The sequence below is a fragment of the Macrotis lagotis genome, chromosome X (genome assembly GCF_037893015.1).
Source record: "Macrotis lagotis isolate mMagLag1 chromosome X, bilby.v1.9.chrom.fasta, whole genome shotgun sequence".
NCBI lineage: Eukaryota > Metazoa > Chordata > Mammalia > Peramelemorphia > Peramelidae > Macrotis > Macrotis lagotis.
This window is the reverse complement of record NC_133666.1, coordinates 96,256,747-96,278,696: the sequence shown is the minus strand read 5'-3', so window position 1 is coordinate 96,278,696 and position 21,950 is coordinate 96,256,747. Positions and strand designations below refer to the sequence as shown.

Sequence of the window (21,950 nt, the reverse complement as noted above, 5' to 3'; positions counted from 1 at the left end):
CTGGTCTGATTCTTGGGTCCTCAGGCTCCCCAGGCTCCAGCCCCCAGCCCTGAGGCTAATCAGGCTTATCCACAACTAATCCAGGCTCCCAGGCTCTCCCTGTCCTGTGCTCCTGGCAAAGTCTGCCCTCTGCACCCACCCACTCATGATTGCAAAAGACAAATCCTGAGGTAGATGTTCTTTTTCCTGGCTTTTCTTTCTGGGTTTTGCTGATCAGATTTCTGTTAAGAGGTTTGTTTCATATCATATATAGGGGAAAATCAGGAGATTTTAGAACTGTGCCTGTCTCTCTCCGCCATCTTGGCCAGAAGTGCCCAAAGCCATATTTAAATTCAGGTCTTCCTCACTGCAAAGAACTATCCAATGAACCACTTCTTAATTTTGTGACCCTGGACAAGTCCCTTAGCCCTGTTTGTCTCAATTCCCTCATCTAGAGAAGCATCTTTGCCAGCAAAACCCAAATGGGGTTATGAAGAGTCAGATATGACTAAAATAAATGAACAAAACTTTTAAAACTAAGTCTTTTTGGGACACCCTCTGTACAAAACATGTAATTTCATAGCTAAAGGGAATTTTGGGAAAAGTACTTGCAACCTAAGGAAAACAAGAAAGGTTTTATATCAAAGTGGAATTCATTGGGGAGAGTGAGGAAACTGAGGACTCAGAGACAAAAGTATTGCATTCTAAACTAGAATACAGACATTGCAAAGGCAGGGAGGGTAAGCCACTCAAGTTATTAGAGAGAGAAATAATGAAGTGGAACTACATTTCCAGTCAGGGCAACCAAAGACAGCTTTCAGTGCTTTTGTAAAGGATAATAGTCTGTCCTTCATGGGAAAATAATATTAGACTGTGTGGAGGAAGAAAAAATAAAAAAAAAAAAAACCCAGACCTTTAAGACTAGCAGTTTTGCTAGTCAACATTCTATTCTCTCTATCTCACTTTAGGGACCTACTTTCTTTGGGAAAGGCAACCAGAAAGAACAAGCCAAGTGTGATCATAGTTATAGAAGCAGGCATGCCAAGGCTAACTCTATGCTTCAAAAGTAAGTGATATTACGGGAATGTGATTTGCCTTACTCCTCTCCCTCCCATGTACACCTTCCCATCTCCTGATAAGTTTCTCTAGTTCCTGAAGAGATTCTCAAAATATTTTCCTTGTTCCTCTTCCCTCTCCCCTTTTCTGGAAAGCAATGTGACTATGTGTCTTTTACCTACCCCTGTCATAATGCACACAGGAGTCTGAATATCACCAAAGAGGTACATTCTGAAAGAAAACAGGCCTAAAATTCAACAATACAAGTTAGAAACTGGTTCAAAGGAAATATATTTGTTAGCACAGGTCCAAGAAAGAATCAGATACAACTGAATGACTGAAAAAAAAAATCACACTATAAATTCTAATTCATTTTATTTTGTGATTAAGTTCAGAATTTTTAAAATAACATTAAAAATCCCAAATAGAAATTTTAAAAGCAATATTAAATGGGAGGAACAAACAGATCATACTTTTTTCCCCTTAGGAAAAATAATACATCTCTCAGTCAATAAACAATGATTAAGTGCATTCTATGTGAAGGCACTTCACCAGAAACCAATTTATTTTTAGATTGAGTCAACTTCAACTGCAGAGATCTTGTTTGCCAACTTGTAGTTTTCACCCATTCGGGATCAGGGATGGGGTATGAAAACAGAATGTTTAGGGTCATCTTTTACACTATGAAAACCCAATTATTTATATTACACCATTCATGGGGGGGGGGGGTAATAAAACAGAAGTTTTAGGGTCATCTTTTACACTATGAAAACCCAATTATTTCTATCACTGCCAATCATGGGGGTTGAGGTAGGGGAGGGAGGGAGATGCAAAGAAAGAATCCAATAGTTGTACAGTTGTGTCTGACTCTTCTTGACCCCAGAAGGGGTTTTTCTGACAAAGATACTGAATTGATTTGCCATTTTCTTCTCCATTTCATTTTATAGATGAGAAAATTGAGACAAACAGAATTAAGTGACTTGCTCAGGGTAATAGGGTTTTGAGATCACATTTGAACTCAGGTCTTCTTGATTCCAGACACAGTGCTTTAGCCACTTGGCCACCTAGTTGCCTGAATCTAGCAGACACAACATAAAAATAATGACCATCATTTTCATTCATTCATTCATTCATTCATTCATTCATTTATTTTAGTTTTTGCAAGGCAGTGGGATTAAGTGGCTTGCCCAAGGCCACACAGCTAGGTAATTATTAAGTATCTGAGGCCAAATTTGAACTCAGAGAATCCTGACTCCAGGGCCGGTGCTCTATCCACTACGCCACCTAGCTGCCCCCTATCATTTATTTTCAAGGAATTCCTAGAAAGATTTCATGGAACTCAAGGTGGGAATTATAGGAAATAGTGTGAAAATCAGTGCCACTTTATTGATAGACCCTTGGCTAGTAGCACTAGAAAAACAAAACTTCAGAAACAACTCTTATCCTATTATTGAATGGCAGTAAATGGTTACTTTATTCTGGTCCTCACTTTATTTAATAGACTAATTATAGTACTTGGGAGAACCAAAGGGACATATTATATAAATCCAAATTTTTCCATATTCTTCTGACTTGCGATGATCTATACAGTATTCTGAATATTGAAGTATATCTAAGTAACTGGTATGTTAAAATGTTTTAAAAATGGAAAAGAAATTAAAAATCATAAAGTATGAAAATATAGGAGGAAGAAAGGATTTGATGAGAATGTCATTATGAAACATCACCACAGAGAGAAATTTATAACAAACTTTCAGATAGTGTAAAAAAGATCCTAAATTTTATAAAATACATTTTGATTCACAAAGTATTTTATATGTAAACTGAATGAATTAGTAAAATTATTCAACTAGAGCTTGCAAAAAGATAACTCAGAACTTGATTCCATTTCAATGTGGATCATTATTAGTTTTCAAATGACTGTTTTAATTTTCTGATGATATTATCTAAAGAATATTGTCATGTGTAACAAGGCAGATAAAATAGTTAAAATTTTGTCATTTTTATAATTCCTAATCTCCACCTCCCCTTCCATTTCTCAAAAATCCAGCCCTTATAATAAATAAAAATGAGGGGGAAAGGGGGGAGAAGTTGAACATAATATATAATCAACCATCAACCAAGTTTTATGCAGTATTTCAGAGTCCTGCTTCCTGACCTCTGCAAGGAAAGAAGGGAACTGCAACTAATATCTATTCTTGGTATAAGCAGCTGAATTTTTAAAAAAACATTTTAAAAATAGGAATTCTTTATGTTGCAGTTTTCAAAGTCATTACTTTAATACTTGTGAAAAATAAAATTATTTTAAAAGAAATTCTCTGGACTTTTATCTGCTCTGAAATTCACTGAAATGACATTGAAACTTTAAAAGTTACTTTAAAAATATTAATGAACTCTAAAAATTCCTGGTAATGCCCCAGAATGAACATGTAATCAATATGTAAAACCATGCATATATGCAAATACATGCCTGATTTTATGAATGGTCAGAATTATTACTCAAAGAATGATTTTAAAGAGTTAACTAACTCTTGCAAAGTGGAAACTACTTTAATTGCTTTCCTCTACCTTTCCAAATTATTTACATTAAATAGAATTATAGAGGAAACTTCTGACAATGGATTCTTATACTTAATTCTTCCTTAGCTTAAGTCTTATATAACCTGACATCAGCTTTACTATAAAAACCTTCTTCCTCACTACACTGAGGTTCAGTTGTTTGGAAATACCTAAATGGTTACTCAATTTGTTGGGTTCCATCTGGTCATTTGTACATAGGCTAAAACAATGTTTCCGAATTTGAACCATCTTACTTACAATGACTTATCTATATGGATATCGCAGCAATTCTATAATAATTTAACATAGTGGAGAAAATCAATCATTCCTAGGGTAAATGAATAGCTAACAGATGCCTTTAGAATAGCTTTTGATCTCAGGACCTCTTTACACTCTTAAAAATTACTTAGGACCCAAATTTTAGCCATTTATACATATAGCATTGAAAATTAAAAACTGATAATTTATTTTAAATTTACTAATTTTAAAATATCAATATAAACCCATTGTGTGGATTTTTTAATGAAAAACTTTATTTTACAGAAATTTAGCAAGAAGGTCATTTTATTATACATTTTTGCACATCTATTTAATGTCTGGTTTAATAGAAAATTAGTTACATTCTCCTATCTGCTTCTGTATTCTAACTATTACAGTATGTTGTTTTGGTTGTAGTATATGATGAAAGTCTGTCCTCATATAGACAGGTGATTAGAAAAGAAAGAAATGTTTTAATAGGCAAGTAACTTTTTGACCTTTAAAAATAAATTTGACCTTGTAGACTCCCCAAATGGCCTCAGAAACTCCCAAGGGTCCATGAACCAGACTCTGAGAACCAAGCCTATATGATATCATCAGCTATCAGTATCTAAGTATTTATGTGAAGGCTCCAACAGACTGATTTCATTCCCATAAGTCATAATAGTTATAACTGTAAAACTCTACTAAATAGGGGCACTCTAGCAGCATATTTCCTGAACCATATGTTGGAGTGGATGAGGTTGGGAAAATGCATGAAGTAGGGTTATATAGAAATGCTTGATCTTCAGGGTTCCATATCTGACAGGCATACTGAACAGACACTAGCTGAAAAGTTATTGTCACAGATGTGGCTGTAGCTGACTTTGTGCCACAGGTTCATTGCTACTAAACCCTATAGAAAGCCCTGGACCTGAGATCCTGGGCAGACTCAGCAAACAGATCTCCCTCCAGACACACAACACTAAGAAACTCAAACACTGAAATTCAGTGAAAGTCATTCAGGAAAGGGGATCCGATGGGCTGCCTAGCTTCTTTATTCTGTCTCTGAATTTATTTTTCCCTTTGCTTCTCTGCTTCTCACTCAACTTTCCTCATTCAAGGACTTTCAATTAGGGCATCTTCATGTTCTCCATACCTCAACTACTCTGACTCTTTAATTGTGGTAAAAGAGGAGCAATTTGCCAGCCTCCTCCAGAGTACAGAAATGTAGTAAGGACTTTCCTTAAACTGTCCTTCATAGGGTAATGCTGCAGTGGGGTTCTCAGTAACAAATATGCAATGTTGTGGAGACAACTTACAAATAACTATGAACAAACAAATGCTGTTCAGTCACTTCAGGCATGTATGACTCTTCATGACCTTATTTGGGGTTTTCTTGATAAAGATATTGGAGTGATTTTCTTTTTCCTTCTCTATCACCTTTTACAGATGAGGAAACCAAGGCAAGCAGGGTTAAGTGACTTGCCCAGGATGACACAGCTAATGTCTGAGGCTGTATTTGAACTCAGAGCTTGCTGACTCCAGGTCTTAATCTCTAACCACTATACCACCGCCCCAAATAACAGCATAAATGAAAAAATCCAAAGAGAGAAGATACTAGCCTAAGAGGATCAGCAAAGGTTTCTTATAAAAAAAAAGAGGATTTTAGCTGGTATTTGAAAGAAGTCAGGAAAGCTGGGAGACCAAGATGAGGCAGGAAAGCATTGCAGGGATGGGGAAGAGTCATGGAACATGTCTGATGAAGGGAGAAGAATGTCTTGTTCAGGAAACACTACAATAACTAGGTCACAGAGTATATGGGAGGGAAAAGTATAAGAAGACTGAAAATACAGGGAGAAGTCAGGTAATAAAGGGGTTTGAACACTAAAAAGAGGTTTTTATATTTGCTACTGGATGGGATAGGGAGTCACTGAAAATTTTTTTTAGGTTTTTTGCAAGGCAAATGTGGTTAAGTGGCTTGCCCAAGGCCACACAGCTAGGTGATTATTAAGTGTCTGAGGCCGGATTTGAACCCAGGTATTCCTGACTCCAAGGCGGGTGCTTTATCCACTATGCCACCTAGCCTCCCCAGAGTCACTGAAATTTATTGAGAAAAAGGGGTGATACATGTACTTTAAGAAAATCACTTTGCAGAGATAATATTCAAAATCTCAAAATCATGTTCTTTCAAGTCAGTGTTCAAGAATTCCATGGGGCTGCTAGGTGGTGCAGTGGATAGCACCAGCCCTGGAGTCAGGAATACCTGGGTTCAAATCCGGCCTCAGACACTTAATAATCACCTAGCTGTGTGGCCTTGGGCAAACCACTTATAACCCTATTTGCCTTGCAAAAACCTTAAAAAAAAAAAAGAAAAAAAAAAGAAAAAGAATTCCATGGTCCAATTGAACATTCTCAGTCTAACATGGTGTCTTGTAAATAATCAGTGTTCCATATAATTTTGTTAATTTGAGTTTGAAATCAGGTCAAGAGATCAGTGGCAAAATTCCAGAGGCTATATATGAAGCAAGGGCTAAAAGCTATAATTAGAGGGAGGAAAATGGATTTTGCATTGGTGCTTGTTTAAATGAGGAAGTTTTTGAAACCCTAATATGAGTTCAGGTCCTCACTTCCTTGCGACTGTGGTTTCTAAATATTAAAAATGCTTGGTTACAATCTCGGACACTGATGCATTGTTGGTGGAACTGTGAACTCATCCAACCTTTCTGTAGAGCAATTTTGAATTGAGCCCAAAGGGCAACAAAAATGTGCATACCCTTTGATACAGGAAAACCACTGCTGGATCTATATCCTGAAGAGATTATGAAAAAGGGTAAAAATATCACTTGTATGAGAATATTCACAGCAGCCCTGTTTGTGGTGGCAAAGAATTGGAAATTAAGTGAATGTCCTTCAATTGGGGAATGGCTTAACAAACTGTGGTATATGTATGTCATGGAACACTATTGCTCTATTAGAAACCAGGAGGGATGGGAATTTAGGGAAGCCTGGAGGGATTTGCATGAACTGATGCAGAGAGATGAGCAGAACCAGAATACTGTACACCCTAACAGCACCATGGGGGTGATGGTTAGCCTTGGTATACTTGCTCATTCCATCAGTACAATAATCAGGCACAATTTTGGGGTATCTGCGATGGAGAATACCATCTATATCCAGAGAAAGAATTGTGGAATTTGAACAAAGACTATTACCTTTAATTTAAAAAAAACCTGTTATCTTATGTAATTTTGCTATCTCTTATACTTTATGTTTCTTCCTTAAGGATGTGATTTCTCTTTCATCACATTCAACTTAGATCATTGCATACCATGGAAACAATGTAAAGACTAACAGACTCCCTTCTGTGGGAGGTGGAAGGAGGGAAGCAAAATTAGGGGGGAAATTGTAAAATTAAAAATAAATAAATCTTTCTAAAACAAAAATGCTTGGTGATTTATTCAAAAACTTCAGTGGATTTGAACTAGTAGGAAGTTTATCATTTCAAGTGAAGTGGGGAAGGGATGTGTTCACATTAAATGCAATTTTGAGATCCCTTTGAGTTCCCATTGTGATCCATATTTTAATGTTAAATAGGGGTCAGAGTTATCCATGTTCTCTTTTGAGACTTATTTTGCATTCTCATATAGATATTCACAAGAGTGTTCCTTGATACTGTGAAGAGTTCTCCCAAATATGTTTTGTGTACTATACCACCAAATAATAGCTCTGTACAAGAATTGCTAAGAAGAGACACTGCACAATGTAGAGGAGAAAGTTCTGGATTTTGACTCAATATGGATAATGAAAATGAATTGAAAAGCATATAGTATTAACACTAAATCACTTAGATATATCAACTGACATGATTAAAAATTTTTTTACTATAATTTTATCCTATCTATACAAATACACTTAAAATACAAGTAATTATAAGCAGATATATTACTTTGACAAAAATTTTCATCCTACTTTTTATTATATTATGTATTTTTAAAATGTACTCTGCTAATTGATACAAAACAGATGGATTATCCTTCAAGGTTTTAGTAAAATTCTAGTCCTTCTTGTACCAAGCAATGGATTAAGGCTATAGACTTCTGGGGCAGTCAAGATGGTGATGAAGGTAACCTGCTCCTGGAGCCTTTCCCTACCAAAGATAAATGAGCCCTCTATTCTGACATTCACACTACAGATCCCACCAAGAAAAAGAGAAGATTCAAAGAAGTTTTCAACTGTAGACATCATGGAGAATCTTCAGTGAAGATCTGTCTCTTTGTGGGAAAAGGGGAAGTAAAGTCCAGGAGGGGGGGGAGAGTGGGAAAGCCAGCAGGAGGCTTTAAACCACAGTACAGTTCAGGTTCTGACAGCTTAACAACAGCAGAGGTCCAAGCAGCTAGATAGCAAGCCAGCAGGGATAATTTTGGGGTATCTGCAAACAGTCTGAATGCTGAAAACATCAGGATAAAAGGCAGGATTGGGTTGGGAACAAACCACTGTTAAATCAGAACCTAGTCATAAAGGAGGGAAAAAAACCCTCTGCAAAGGCAAGGCCTGGACTACATCGGCAACATCTTGGCCAATAACAAACCAGGGATCAGACCCCACCCCCAGCAAAATAAAAGCTTGGATCTATATTCCCTATACTGCAGGAGCAGAGCTAAAACAACAAAGACAAGCTAAAAGAGTCCCCATATAGAAAACTACTTTACAGGCAAAAATGATAACAATGCCATGTCTGAAAAAGAAAGCAGTGAAAAATCACTCACAGTGAAAGTATCAAAACAGTCTATATAAATTGGACTCAAAGACAAAAGCTTATTGAAGAGTTTTAAAAAAGAATTTGAAATCCAAAGGAAAAAGGAAGAAGAAAAATGGAAAAAAGACATGAAAGTCATGCAGGAAAACTGTGAAATGTCAACCAAAGAAACCAACTCTATTAAAAGTAAAAATAACCAAGAGGAAAAGAAAACGCAGAAGCTAATTGAACAAAACAAAACCCTAAAAATTAGAATTGAACAAATAGAAACCAATGAATCTGCAAGATTATAAAGATTCCATCAAACAAATAAAAAGACTGAAGAAAATGTAAAGTACTTTTTAGGGAAAATGAATGACCTGGAAAATAGATCCAGAAGAGACAATCTATGAATCAACGGACTACCATAAAGCTTGGATCAAAAAAAGAAGCTAGAAAACATCATGCAGGAAATTATAAGGGAAAACTGTCCAAATCTACTAGAACAAGATAACATTGAAAGAATTCACAGAACCCCTACAGAAAGAGGCCACAGAATAAAAACTCCAAGCCATATTCCAGAACTCTCAAATAAAGGAGGGAATATTGCAAGCAGCAGAAAGAAAACAATTCAAATACAAATGAAATACAGTCAGACTCACACAGGACCTTTCAGCCTCAGAAGAACTAGCATTTTTTGGAGAGCAAAGGACCTGAGATTACAACCCAGAATTTACTACCCTGCAAAATTCAGCATATACTGTCAGGGGAAAAAAAGATGGATGTTCAATGAAAAAGAAGACTTCCAAAATTTCCTGACACAAAGACCACAACTGAACAGAGAATTCAATCACCAAATACATGACTCAAGAGTTGCATAAAAAAACAAATGAAAAGAGGAAGGAAAAAAAAATCAAAACAAATGTTGGTCAAGACCATGAAATTGTATACAACCCCGAAAGGAAAGATATAACACTTTGAATTCTTTAGACCTTTACTTCTCTTGGGATAATTAAAGGGTAGAATATAATTGAAGAGAATGAAGCTAAAGGATATGGGTATAATTGGATCTTATCTCTCCATTGAAGAGAGCCAAGATAACATCACTATGTTTCAGACAAAAAAAAAAAGCCCTGAAGAAAAGCAGGGATGTTAACTTTAAACTTAAGTGTCTCATTATCCTTTGACCCACTTTAATCCCACAGCGTTTATGTCTAAAGAGGGGGTCATAAACTGTGAGGTCCTGAGTCAGTGTCTCTGTAACTTAAAACCATTTGGAAAGTTCTCAGGTGAGACCTCCAGAGCCTCCCAGTACTTAAGAGATCTTTAATATTCTAGCAGGTAATTAGATCAGGGTTTGACTCAACAGTGCTTTGATTAACAAGGGGTCAAGTACCCTAGGTGGGGAGGTGGGGATTAAAGTGGGGAAGAGAATAGGCCTTGCTTCACTTAACAAGGAACTAAGTACCCTGGGTAGGGAGGGGGAGGGGAAGTGTGAAAGAAAATAGGCCTTGCTTCACTTAACAAGGGGTTAAGTACCCTGACCATGGGTGGGGGAAAGGAAGTTATGTGTGAGAGAAAATAGGCCTGGGAAGAGGCACACAAATAGTTAAAAAAATGATATGGCTTTGGATGATACTTTGGCTCATGAGGAGGATTGTGTGTATTTGAAAGATACTTGAAAAAGGGGGTAGGGTAAAAAATGATTATCATTTGATGTAATTTGAGACAATGCTGTTTATCAAGCAATCAAACTATCTGTGATACATTAAAAACAATATGAGCTTATCAAACAATCAAATAATCAGACTGTGGTTGATGATACCTGATTAGAGTGATAAATAACACCAATGGAAGAGGGACAAAGATTTATAACTTTAGGGGAGGCTAGATGGCACAGTGGATAAAGCACTGGCCCTGGAGTCAGGAATACCTGAGTTCAAATCCAGCCTCAGACACTTAATAATTACCTAACTGTGTGGCCTTGGGCAAGCCACTTAACCCCATTGCTTTGCAAAAACTAAAAAGAAAATTATAATTTTAGAGGGAAAGAAAAGAGAACTTGAATGCTGAGTAAATTCTATTCAATAGAATTAGCCTAGAGAGGGAATAAAATACATTCCCACTGGGGTTTAAAAATCTACCCTAATCTACAGGGAAGGGGGGAGGACTGGGAATTGGGAAAGATAAGGGAAGAAGGGACTGATAAAAGGGAAGGTGAAATATAAGTGAAAGTTAAATTAAAAAAATCAAAGGGGAAAGGTAGTAAAATTTTGGTGAGGAATAAGAGAAAAGGAAAGAGAAAAATATAAATGAAGAAAGATGGCATGGAGGGAAATATAGAATTAATAATCTTATCTATAAGTGTGGATGGGAAGAACTGTCCCATAAAAAAGAAGTGGATAGCAGAACATATTAAGAACCAGAATCCTGCAATATGTTGTTTACAATAAGCACATTTGAAGCAGAAACATACTCACAGGGCAAAAGTAAATGGTGGGGCAAAATAAATTATGCCTCAGCAGAAGAAAAAAAATCTGGGGTATAGATTCTAATCTCAGATAAAGTAAAAAGCAAAAATCAATCTCATTAAAAGGGATATGGAAGGAAACTACATCTTCTTAAAAGGCACCATTGGTAATGAAGCTATATATGCACCTAGTGGTATAGTACCCAAATTCCTAGGGGAAAAGCTGAGTGAACTACAAAGAGCGATAGACAGCAAAACTTTAATAATGAGAGACCTGAATCTCCCTTTCTTAGAATTAGATAAATCTAACAATAAAATAAAGAAGAAAGAAGTTAGGAAGGTGAATGAAATCTTAGAAAATTTAGGTATGATAGACCTCTGGAGAAAACTTAATGGGGATAGAAAATACACCTTTTTCTTGGCAGTACATGGCACCTTCACCAAAATTGATCATGTATTAGGGCACAAAAACTGAAAGGCAGAAATAATAAATACACACTTCTCAGACCATGATGCAATAAAAATTACATGTAATAATGGGTCAGGAAAAGATAAACCATGAACTAATTGGAAATTAAATAACAGGTGGATTAAACAGTAAATAATAGAAACAATCAGTAATTATATCCAAGAAAATTATAAAAATGAGACATCATACCAAATAAACATACCAAAATTTCTGGGACGCAGACAAGGTAGTGTTGAGGGGGAACTTTATAAATGCCTATATGAATAAAATAGAGAACAAAGAGATAAATGAATTGGGTATGCAACTAAAAAGAGCTAGAAAAAGAATAAATTAAAGACCCCCAAATTAAATACCAAATTAGATATTCTGAGAATCAAGGGAGAGATTAATAAAACTGAAAGCAAGAAAGCCATTGATCTCATAAATAAAACTAAGAGTTGGTTTTATGAAAAAAAACCAATAAAAGACAAACTTTTGGTTAATCTGATTAAAAGAAAGAAAAAAGATAACCAAATTATCAAAATGAAAAGGGTGAACTAAGCACCAATGAGGAGGAAATTAAAGAGAGAATTCAGAACTACTTTGTCAGACTATATGCCAATAAATTGAATAACTTGAGGGAAATGTATGAATATTTACAAAAATACAAACTACCCAGATTAACAGAAAAGGAAATAAATTGCTTAAATAACCCCATTTCAGAAAAAAAAAGAAATTGAAGAAACCATCAATAAACTCCCTAAGAAAAGTCTCCAGGTCCAGATGGATTCACAAGTGAATTCTACCAAACATTTAAGGAACAACTAATTCCTATTCTACATAAATGATTTTAAAAAAATAAGAGAGGAAGAAGTTCTGCCCAACTCCCTTTATGACACCAACATGGTGCTGATACCTAAACCAGGAAGAATCAAAACAAAGAAAATTATAGACTAATCTCCCTAATGAATATTGATGCAAAAATCTTAAGTAAAATTTTAGCAATGAGACTACAGCAAGTTATTACTAGGATAATATACCATGATCAGGTAGGATTTATACCAGGCAGGGATAGTTCAACATTAGGAAAACACTCAACATAATTAAACCTATCAATAGCAAAACCAAAGAAATCATATGATTATCTCCAGAGATTTTGAAAAAGCCTTTGGTAAAATACACCATCTATTTCTTTTAAAAAACTAGAAATGTTAGGAATAAATAGTGTTTTCCTTAAAATAATAAATAGTATCCATTTAAAATCATCAACAAATATTATATGTAATAAGAATAAACTTTGAGTATTTTCAATAAAATTAGGGGTGAAACAAGGATGCTCATTATCACCATTACTATTCAATACAGTATTAGACATGCTAGCAGTAGCAATAAGAGAATAAAAAGAAATTGAAGGAATCACAATTGGCAATGAGGAAGCAAAACTTTCATTCTTGCAGATGAAAAGATGGTATACTTATCTGAGAAAATCATCTAAAAAAACTCCTTCAAACAATTAACAAATTCAGAAAGTTAAGAAATAGAGTAATGGATCAGTTTGATTAAGGATAAGTTCAAAAGAAGTAGCATTAAATGACTACAGTAATCTACTGTTTGATAAACCCAAAGACTTCAGCTTCTGGGATAAGAATTATTGAGAAAACTGGAAAATAGTATAGCAAAAACTTGGCATAGGTCCACATCTCAAACCCTATAAGGTAAAAATGGGTATAGGATTTAGACATAAAGAGCGATACTATGGATAAATTAAGAGACCAAGAAATACTCTATCAGATCTATGGAAAGAGGATAAATTTATTATCAAAAAGAATTAGAGTACATTATAAACTGCAAAATGAATGATTTTGTCTATATTAAATTAAAAAGTTTTTGCACTAATAAAATCAATGCTGCCAAAATTAGAAGGAAAGCAGAAAACTGGGTAACAACTAGAAGTTCTGATATCATTTCTAAAATATGTAGAGAATTGCATCAATTTATTAGGTCACAATTCATTCCCCAATTGATAAGGGGTCAAAGGATATGAATAAATAGTTTTCAAATGAAGAAATTAAAACTATATATAATCATATGAAAAAACATTCCAAATCATTATTGATTAGAGAAATACAAATTAAAACAATAATGAAGTATCATCTCACACCTATCAAGTTGGCCAAGATGAGAAAAAAGGAAAATGATTAATGTTGGAGAGGTTGTGGAAGGACCGGGATATTGATGCATTGCTGGTGGAATTGTGAATGGATCCAACATTTCTGGAGAGCAATAAGGAACTATGCCCAAAGAGCAATAAAACTGTTCATACCCTTTCCCCCAGCAATTACAATTCTAGGTCTATATCCAGAAAAAATTATAAAAAAGGGAAAAGTCCTACATGTTCGAAAATATTCATAGCAGCTCTTTTTGTAGTGGCAAAGAACTGGAAATTGAGGGGATGCCCATAAATTGGGGAATGGCTAAACAAGTTATGGAACATAAATACTATGGAATATTATTGTTCTATAAGAAACCCTAAATAGCCAAATTCTAGAGAGGCATGCAGTGACTTATGGTATCTGATGCTGAGTGAAGGGATTACAACCAAGAGAACAATGTACACATCAACAACAACACTATGAGATGAACAACCTTGATGGAAGCAGCTCCTTTCAGCAGTTCAGAGAGCTAGGACAACCATATTAGACCCACTATGGACAATGTTATCCCCATCCAGAGAAAGAAAAACAAAACAAAACAAAACACAAGCACAAAAAACAAACAACCCTTCAGAATCTGATGAACACTTTATAAAAATTCCCATTTATCTCTTTCCCTTAATCCTTATTCTTCATACCAAAAATTACTAATCTGTAAACATGTTTACCAAAATATATATGTACAATGCTAGCCTGTTAATCACCAAGGGGAGGGGAGTGGGAAGGGAGGGTGGAAGGGAATTCTGTAACTTAAAAATATAAATGTGCATATGGATGAAAATAAATAATTATTAAAAAAAGGAACCGAGGCTACAAATGAAACAAACAAGGGATTTCCTGTCAATAAGGATCTTATGGTTTAACTGGAGGCAACAATGCATTCAAGAAGTTCAGCTGTAGGGTGGTTAGAATGGCCTAGAACTCCTAAGGGGTAAGTGATGAGCCAGTATCAAATTCCAGAGGAACTCAGTTGGACTATCAGTATAGTAATGCATATAGTTCAAAGCATATAACAAGACCTGGAAAACCTTAGAACTTAGTAGCAAGGCAAATGATAAGACCAACTGGTCTCCATTTTACCAAAAGGAACAGATTAAGTATCTCCCACCTTCTCCAGGCAATGTGAGCAATCAAGCAGCTCAGATGGACTGTGAGTGTATACACTAGAGAAATGGCAGAAAGAGAGCCCCCCCCCCCACCCAGTGGCTGCAGGACTCACACCACTGACAGTCCAACCAGGATGAGTGGTTCTAGGACAGTTCTGGGACAGCCCAGGCATGAAGGAGAAAGAAAGGGAGTGTAAGGGTCTCCCATAGAGGCAGGTCATGCTGAAAACCTGAGGCCAAAGTCTAACTACCATTTACTATCTCTATGTGATCTTGGAGATGTTATTTTTCCTCTCTGGGACTCAATTATCTCATCTGCAAAATGAGGAGGTTGAACTAAATAGTTTCCCTCTAAGTGTATGATCCTGTCTTATAATCTTCATACCTTGTCTGCCCTACTAAAATTTACCCATCAAATGCCACTTACCATTTATCTCTGGATATATGGCTAAATACAGGCCCACCTCAAACTATCTTGCACTAAAAAGTTAAAATTTATACATTTTAAAATTTACACATTTGCTATAAATGCTAATTAAAGGCTTCCACTGAAATTAAATACTATTAAAGGATTACTAAAAATTTCTGTTGACATGCAAAATGAACATCTTTAATTTTAGTTCATAAATAATCTGATGATAACTTTGAAACAAAATTGTCTTTGAATATATTTTGAAATACATCCAAAAAATGTGCAAAGCTTCAGGATTTTTCTGTTTTTCCAGTCTATAATTTCATGAAAGCCCTAAGTAGAGGGTTTATTATATGCTTTATAAAATCCAAAAGGGAAATAGAAAGCTTGAGGGTAGCTATAAGTAGACTAAAGGACCAGGAGAGATGTCAATAACACATTTAAAAATTACTCAGAAAAGAGTAGAAGGAAGTTCAGAAGGGGATGCAGTTGACTTGGCAATATTGGTACCATCTAATTAAATTTCATACTTAAATAAATAATAGTCATAGTTTTAATATGCAATTCTTTTCATTTTATTTGGAAATGATGATTATTGATACTTGTTGAAGTTTATAATTTTAAAAATGTTTAAGTAGTCAGAGCATATTACCAAGAATTATATTTTATGGAGTATAAGATAATTTGTCCTAGCTGTTTATGGACACTACAAAGGGTGGAAGAGAATCAATAGAGGCAGCACTAATAGTGTGCACAGGTTTAGATGAATCTGTGAATTCAATGGGGTGGGTACTACCTCTGATAAGACAGGACTCAATCCCTCCATGTCATCCCATCCTATGCATTGGGGGCAGAGGACTGTTTGCAAGGTTAAGTGACTTGCCCAAGATTTCAGAATTAGGTAATAAGTAAGTATCTGAGGCTGAATTTGAACTCAGGTCTTCCTGACTCCAGGGTCTGAATACAGAATCCTAGTTCATTAAATATTTTTAAGATATTAATATAGAACTTAGGCTATTCATCTTTTTTTTAGGGTTTTTTTTTTTTTTTTTTTGCAAGGCAAATGGGGTTAAAGTGGCTTGCCCAAGGCCACACAGCTAGGTAATTATTAAGTGTCTGGGACTGGATTTGAACCCAGGTACTCCTGACTCCAAGGCCGGTGTTTTATCCACTATACCACCTAGCCACCCCAGCTATTCATCTTGTATTACTTCTTACTCTTGCAGCATAAAGGCCTGTCTCCTTTTTTTGGTCATAGATTTTTTTTTAAATTATTTTCCCTATATAAAACACCACTGGCTTTTGACTGCTTCTACCTACACCACATGTTTTTTGGATTGTATGGAACATGTATTCTTGTGGGAGTGCATGGTTCAATTATGTATAGTCACTTCATCTTTGGAAGAATATCAGTATTAAAAAGATGAGCTTTTGCAGCAGTGAGAAAATTGAGATTAAGTGCTGGGCAATTTCTTAAATGTAAACTGGATTCATCTCTTACTCCATTCTAGGGTGAGCTTATTAGACAAATAAGAGAGATAGATATCTTGACAAACAAAAGGTATACTTACATATATACATATATTGATAGGGTATATATATATATGTATATATATATATGTATATGTGTACATATATCTATAGCAGTATTCTAAACCAGTACCGACAAACTCCTGTCCAAGGAGAAATTACAAATAGGTAGATAGATGAATAGACAGACATATCTATGCATAGAAGATAGATAAATGGATAGACAAAAAAGATATAAGTAAGCAAACATATAATAAAAACATATTTAAATATTTTTGAGGTACACAAATTATAATGAAAATATACATATGGATAAATGCATATATGATACATAAAATATTATAAAAACCCTATATTTAAAAATACAGGGTATTCCAAATATCTTAGTTCAATTTTAAACTTTTTCTGTTTTTTTTTTTTTAAGATTTTTCAAGGCAGTGGGGTTAAGTGGCTTGCCTAAGGCTACACAGCTAGGTAATTATTAAGTGTCTGAGGCCGGATTTGACTTCAGTTACTCCTGACTCCAGGGCCAGTGCTCTATCCATTGTGCCACCTAGCTGCCCAAATTTTAAACTTTTAATAGTAGAAAACTATTCTAAGACTTTTAGGAAACTATGGTAAGCTACTCTTTCAACTTCATGTCCCAATCTGGAGAAGATGTATTAAAATTTTTTTTTCTTTGATTTTTCAGTATAGAAGGCTAAGCTGTTATTGGTTCTCTCCTTCTTAGATTGTATGTTGAACTGTGTCCATGACACTGCTGAATATTTAGAGATCCTTGTATTATTCTTTATTTAATGTTGATATTTAATGTTGCTACTCAGTGAATTAAGGAAAAAAAATCGTCACCATGTTCAGACTTTTTTTTTTTTGGTTTTTGCTAGGCAATGGGGTTAAGTGGCTTGCCCAAGGTCACACAGCTAGGTAATTGTTAAGTTCTGAGATTAGATTTGAACTCAGGTACTCCTGACTCCAGTGCCAGTGCTCTATCCACTGCACCACCTAGCCGTCCCCATGTTCATACTTTTACAAGAATACTGATTTTGATAACATCACTATCATCACAGCTAGCACTCAATACTTTAAGGTATGTAAAATGTGTGATCAAGATCTCATTTGTTTTCACAACAATGCTGGGAGGTAGGTGCTATTATGATTCTCATTTTACATATAAGGAAACTGAGGTAGAGGTTTAAATGACTTGCCCTACTTCACCCAGCTTGTGTCTGAGGTTGGATTTGTATTTAAGTCTTCTAGACTCCAAGTGTTCTAATCGCTGTGTCACTGAGCAGTCATCAGTTGTTGTTCAATTGTTTTTCAGTTCTGTCTGACTGTGATCCCACTCAGGGTTTTCTTCACAGAGATAGTGGAATAGTTTGTTATTCCTTCATTAGCTCATGTTATACATAAGGAAACAAGCAAACCGAGGTAAGTGACTCACCCAGGGTCACACAGCAAGTAAGTGTCTGAGGCCAGGTTTGAACTTGGGGAAGATGAATCTTCCTGACTCTAGGTCTGGCATTCTATTCACTATACGACCCAAGCTATCACTAGGGATTCAGAAAACCTGAAAGAGATATTTCTCTTTCACCATGTAAATAGTAAAGGATAACAAATGAGCAACCAGGGTATTACATTTGTAGCTATGAGACATTAAAAGAACCAGAGGAAACCCATCAGTCATTCTGCATAAGACTTATGGAAAGACACTTGGATGTAGATACAGTATTTGGAAATAGGCTATAAGCATAAAGCACTCATTGTGTGCCATCCATCACTGTGTTAAGAGCTGGAAATTCAAAGAAAGCAAAAAAATATTTGTCCCTGCCCTCAGAGGTTCCCATTCCAATGGATGTACAATTATAGGTTTACCCAAACTGACTCAGATATAGATAAGCTGTATTTAAAGAATAAAATTACCTTCAACAAAGTTTGTTTTCATTCATTCACCTCTGCTGGCTAGTAGCATCCACTTTTTTTGTTAAGTCACATTCAAAAATGGCCTGACATTTTTTTTTCTTTTGAATGGATGAAATCTGCCTGGATGATTTATACTTTACAATCCACGCACATAAGTATTTTAGTAAATGTCAAAAAGAACAATCTGTGTCAATGTGAATGATGTTGACATTTTAGCTACATTAAAAATAGCATCCCCTCACCTTCCTGAGGGATGCTCTGTTGGTTAAGAGAATGAGTGCCATGCAGGTAATGACTCATTTTCAGAAACTGAAAATTCAATTTGTTCCTTCTCTGAGTTCCAGCTAAAGACATACAACTGTAGATAATAATGCCAAGCAATGCCAGGGAAGAACAATGGGAAAAACTAAAATATATAACTCAGATTTACTATTCTCTTCCTAAAGGTAATTATTTAAGAAAATTTATTCATCTTGATTAAAATATTATGACATGGCTATTCTTATATGGGAAACTGGCTAGATCTTCCATCCTAGAATACCATTTGCCCCTGTCACAATCATATATCCTCACTGATTAGCTATGGTTCGGGCCAAGGGGTTGGTTGCTCATGTACTGCCTTAAAGGGCACTGGCAAAGACTTATTAGTCAAATTCTTTCTTGTGGTTGCTGCCAGTTGACTATGTTAGAGTGAAGCATTTATACAGTTCCTTTTTACAATTAAGGAAATAGAGGCAGAGGTTAAGATCCTTAATTCTCCCCATACCTCTTAAAAAAAAGTGTGATAATTCTTTTGTGAATCTAAAAGGTTTTTTTTTTAATTTGATAGTTTCTTTACATCTAAGTCTATTTCAGGGTAGCTGTCCAACAACTGCCTTCTTTCTGCTTTACAGATCATAATGGCAGCACTGTCATCATCAAATATTTCTTGAATACCCCTTTTTTATCGTTGTTCAGTTGTTTTTAGTTTTCTGGCTCAGTGGGGGTCTTCCTAGCAGAGATAATAGAATGACTTCGCCATTTCATTCTCCAGTTCATTTTACAGATGAGAAAACTGAGGCAAAAAGAGTTACGTGACTTGCCCAGGGCCACTCATCTATTAAGTTCTGAGACCAGATTTGAACTCACTGGGTTTTTGTTGCTGCTTTTAACCAGGTATCATTCATTTGTAAAATGAAACACGGGGGCAACTAGGTGGCGCAGTGGATAGAGCACTGGCCCTGAAGTCAGGAGAGCCTGAGTTCAAATTTGGCCTCAGACACTTAATAATTGCCTGGCTGTGTGACCTTGGGCAAGCCACTTAACCCCGTTGCCTTAAATAAAAAAAGAAAAGAAAAAATAGAAAAAAAATGAAACACCTAGAGGGAGGGATACTTTCACTTATGCCTCTTAATATCCTATCCTTGGTTTCTCCCAAGGCTAAAACCTCTAGTCATCACTATCCACCCAAGAGGCACGCAGAGTGTAGAACAGAACTTTCACTTTTGATCATGGAAAAAGATGATAATTTTTTTATTTGACTAGGCAAATTTGTGAAGTGATTTTTTTTTCCCTGTTGTGGGGTGGGTAGGAAGAAAAATAAATGCTTAACAATTGAAAATTGAAAAAAACTTCAAACCTCAAGCATCAGTTCTTGCAGGCAGCCTTTTCCAATTCTCATCATTCTACATCAAATGATTCTGTGCTTTTCTGTGTAAATTTTTCAGAATATAAGTGTCTCAAGGGCAGGAGTCATTTTTTATTCTGCCTTGATAATCCCAGGATTTACACTTTCCCCAACAAATACCAGGAACTTGAAAAAATGTTGGATTGGTAAATGAAAATGGTTCATTTTACAGTAAAACAGGTTTCAATTTCACAAGTCTTTTATTTAAACAAGGATTACACTGTCATTAGTATAATAAACTCTCCAGCTGATTCTGGCTTTTTGTATGGGGAAAATGTATTTTGTACTAAAGGTGTCAAGACTCAATAAGCATACTTGGAGGTGTTGAGAGGGAGCAATGTTGGAAGCCCAAATTGAAATGAGTTCAATAGTCTTTACACTACATGTTTCCAAAGTATTCTTCTTTTATTTTGAAATTAGTACTGGAGGCATAACTAATAAACAAGGCAAATAAACAAGCCTTAAAGGGATTCATTTAATTTATTTTTAAAAAATTTTACAATTTCCCCCCAATCTTGCTTCCCCCCCCCCAACAGATGGCAGTCTTATGTTTTTACGTTATTTCCATGCTATACATTGATCTAAATTGTATGTTTTGAGAGAGAAATCAAATCCTTAAGGGGAAAAAAGAAGACAGCAAAATTACATAATATAAGATTTTTTTTAAATTAAAGGTAATAAATAGTCTTTGGTCTTTGTTCAAACTCTACAATTTTCTTTCTCTGGATATAGATGGTATTTTTCCTTGTAGATATCACAAAAATTGTGGCTTATTATTGCACTGATGAATGAATAAGTCCATTAAGATTGATTATCAAGATTATACATGGGGCGGAGTCAAGATGAAAGCAGGAATTCCTGGGTTCCCCCAAAACTCCAAAAGCCATCAAATTATGACTCTAGTCAAAATTTAGAGGGGCAGAGCCCACAGAAAGATTGAGTGTTACAATTTTTATAGTCCAAGACAACTTAGAATTTCCGCAGGAAAGGTCTGTTCCACCTGACCTGGGGACTGGAAAAAGCCACAGAGCAGCCAGCTGGGCTCTTGGGTTTATGGTAGAGGGGGCAACTGGTTTCCAAACCTCTTGGCCCAGGGATCATCAGGGACAGCCAGAAGGGGTGGTGAGAGAACTCTGTTGCACCAGAACAAGTGAGGAGTGAGTGCCGGCCTCAGAGTAGCCCTGTGGTGAGAACCTGGAGCAGGAGTCGGCAAAGCCACCCGGCACTTCCAGAGCTCTCAGTCCATAGAAGGTAAAGGGGTCAGGCAAGACTGCAGAGGTTTCTCTGCTCTCCCTGGCGCAGGACTCAGCTGTTTGCCCACACTCAGATCCAGGTTGTGGTTTGGGCCCCCACAACACCACCATCGCGGAGCTCAAGGGCAGAGGGGAGAGCATGAACATAGGCAAGACAGTAGTCAGAGCCTCTCATAAGACCTTGGAGGAATTAAATGACAACATTTAATTAAATCAGATGACAACAAATTAGAAGCTTCTGTACCCAAAATCTCCAAGAGAAATAGAAAATGGGGTCAGACTTATAGATGAGCTCAAAAAAAAAAAAAAAAGACTTTGAAAAGCAATTAAGGATTCATAGCAGCCCTGTTTCTGGTGGCAAAG

General features: G+C 35.8%; 1 protein-coding gene across 3 annotated transcripts in view; it reads right to left on the bottom strand.

The window, feature by feature from the left end:
• Positions 1–21,950, bottom strand: part of KIAA1958 (KIAA1958 ortholog) — a 250,101-nt gene that overhangs the window by 105,035 nt on the left and 123,116 nt on the right. The gene's annotated exons all lie outside the window — the stretch shown is intronic.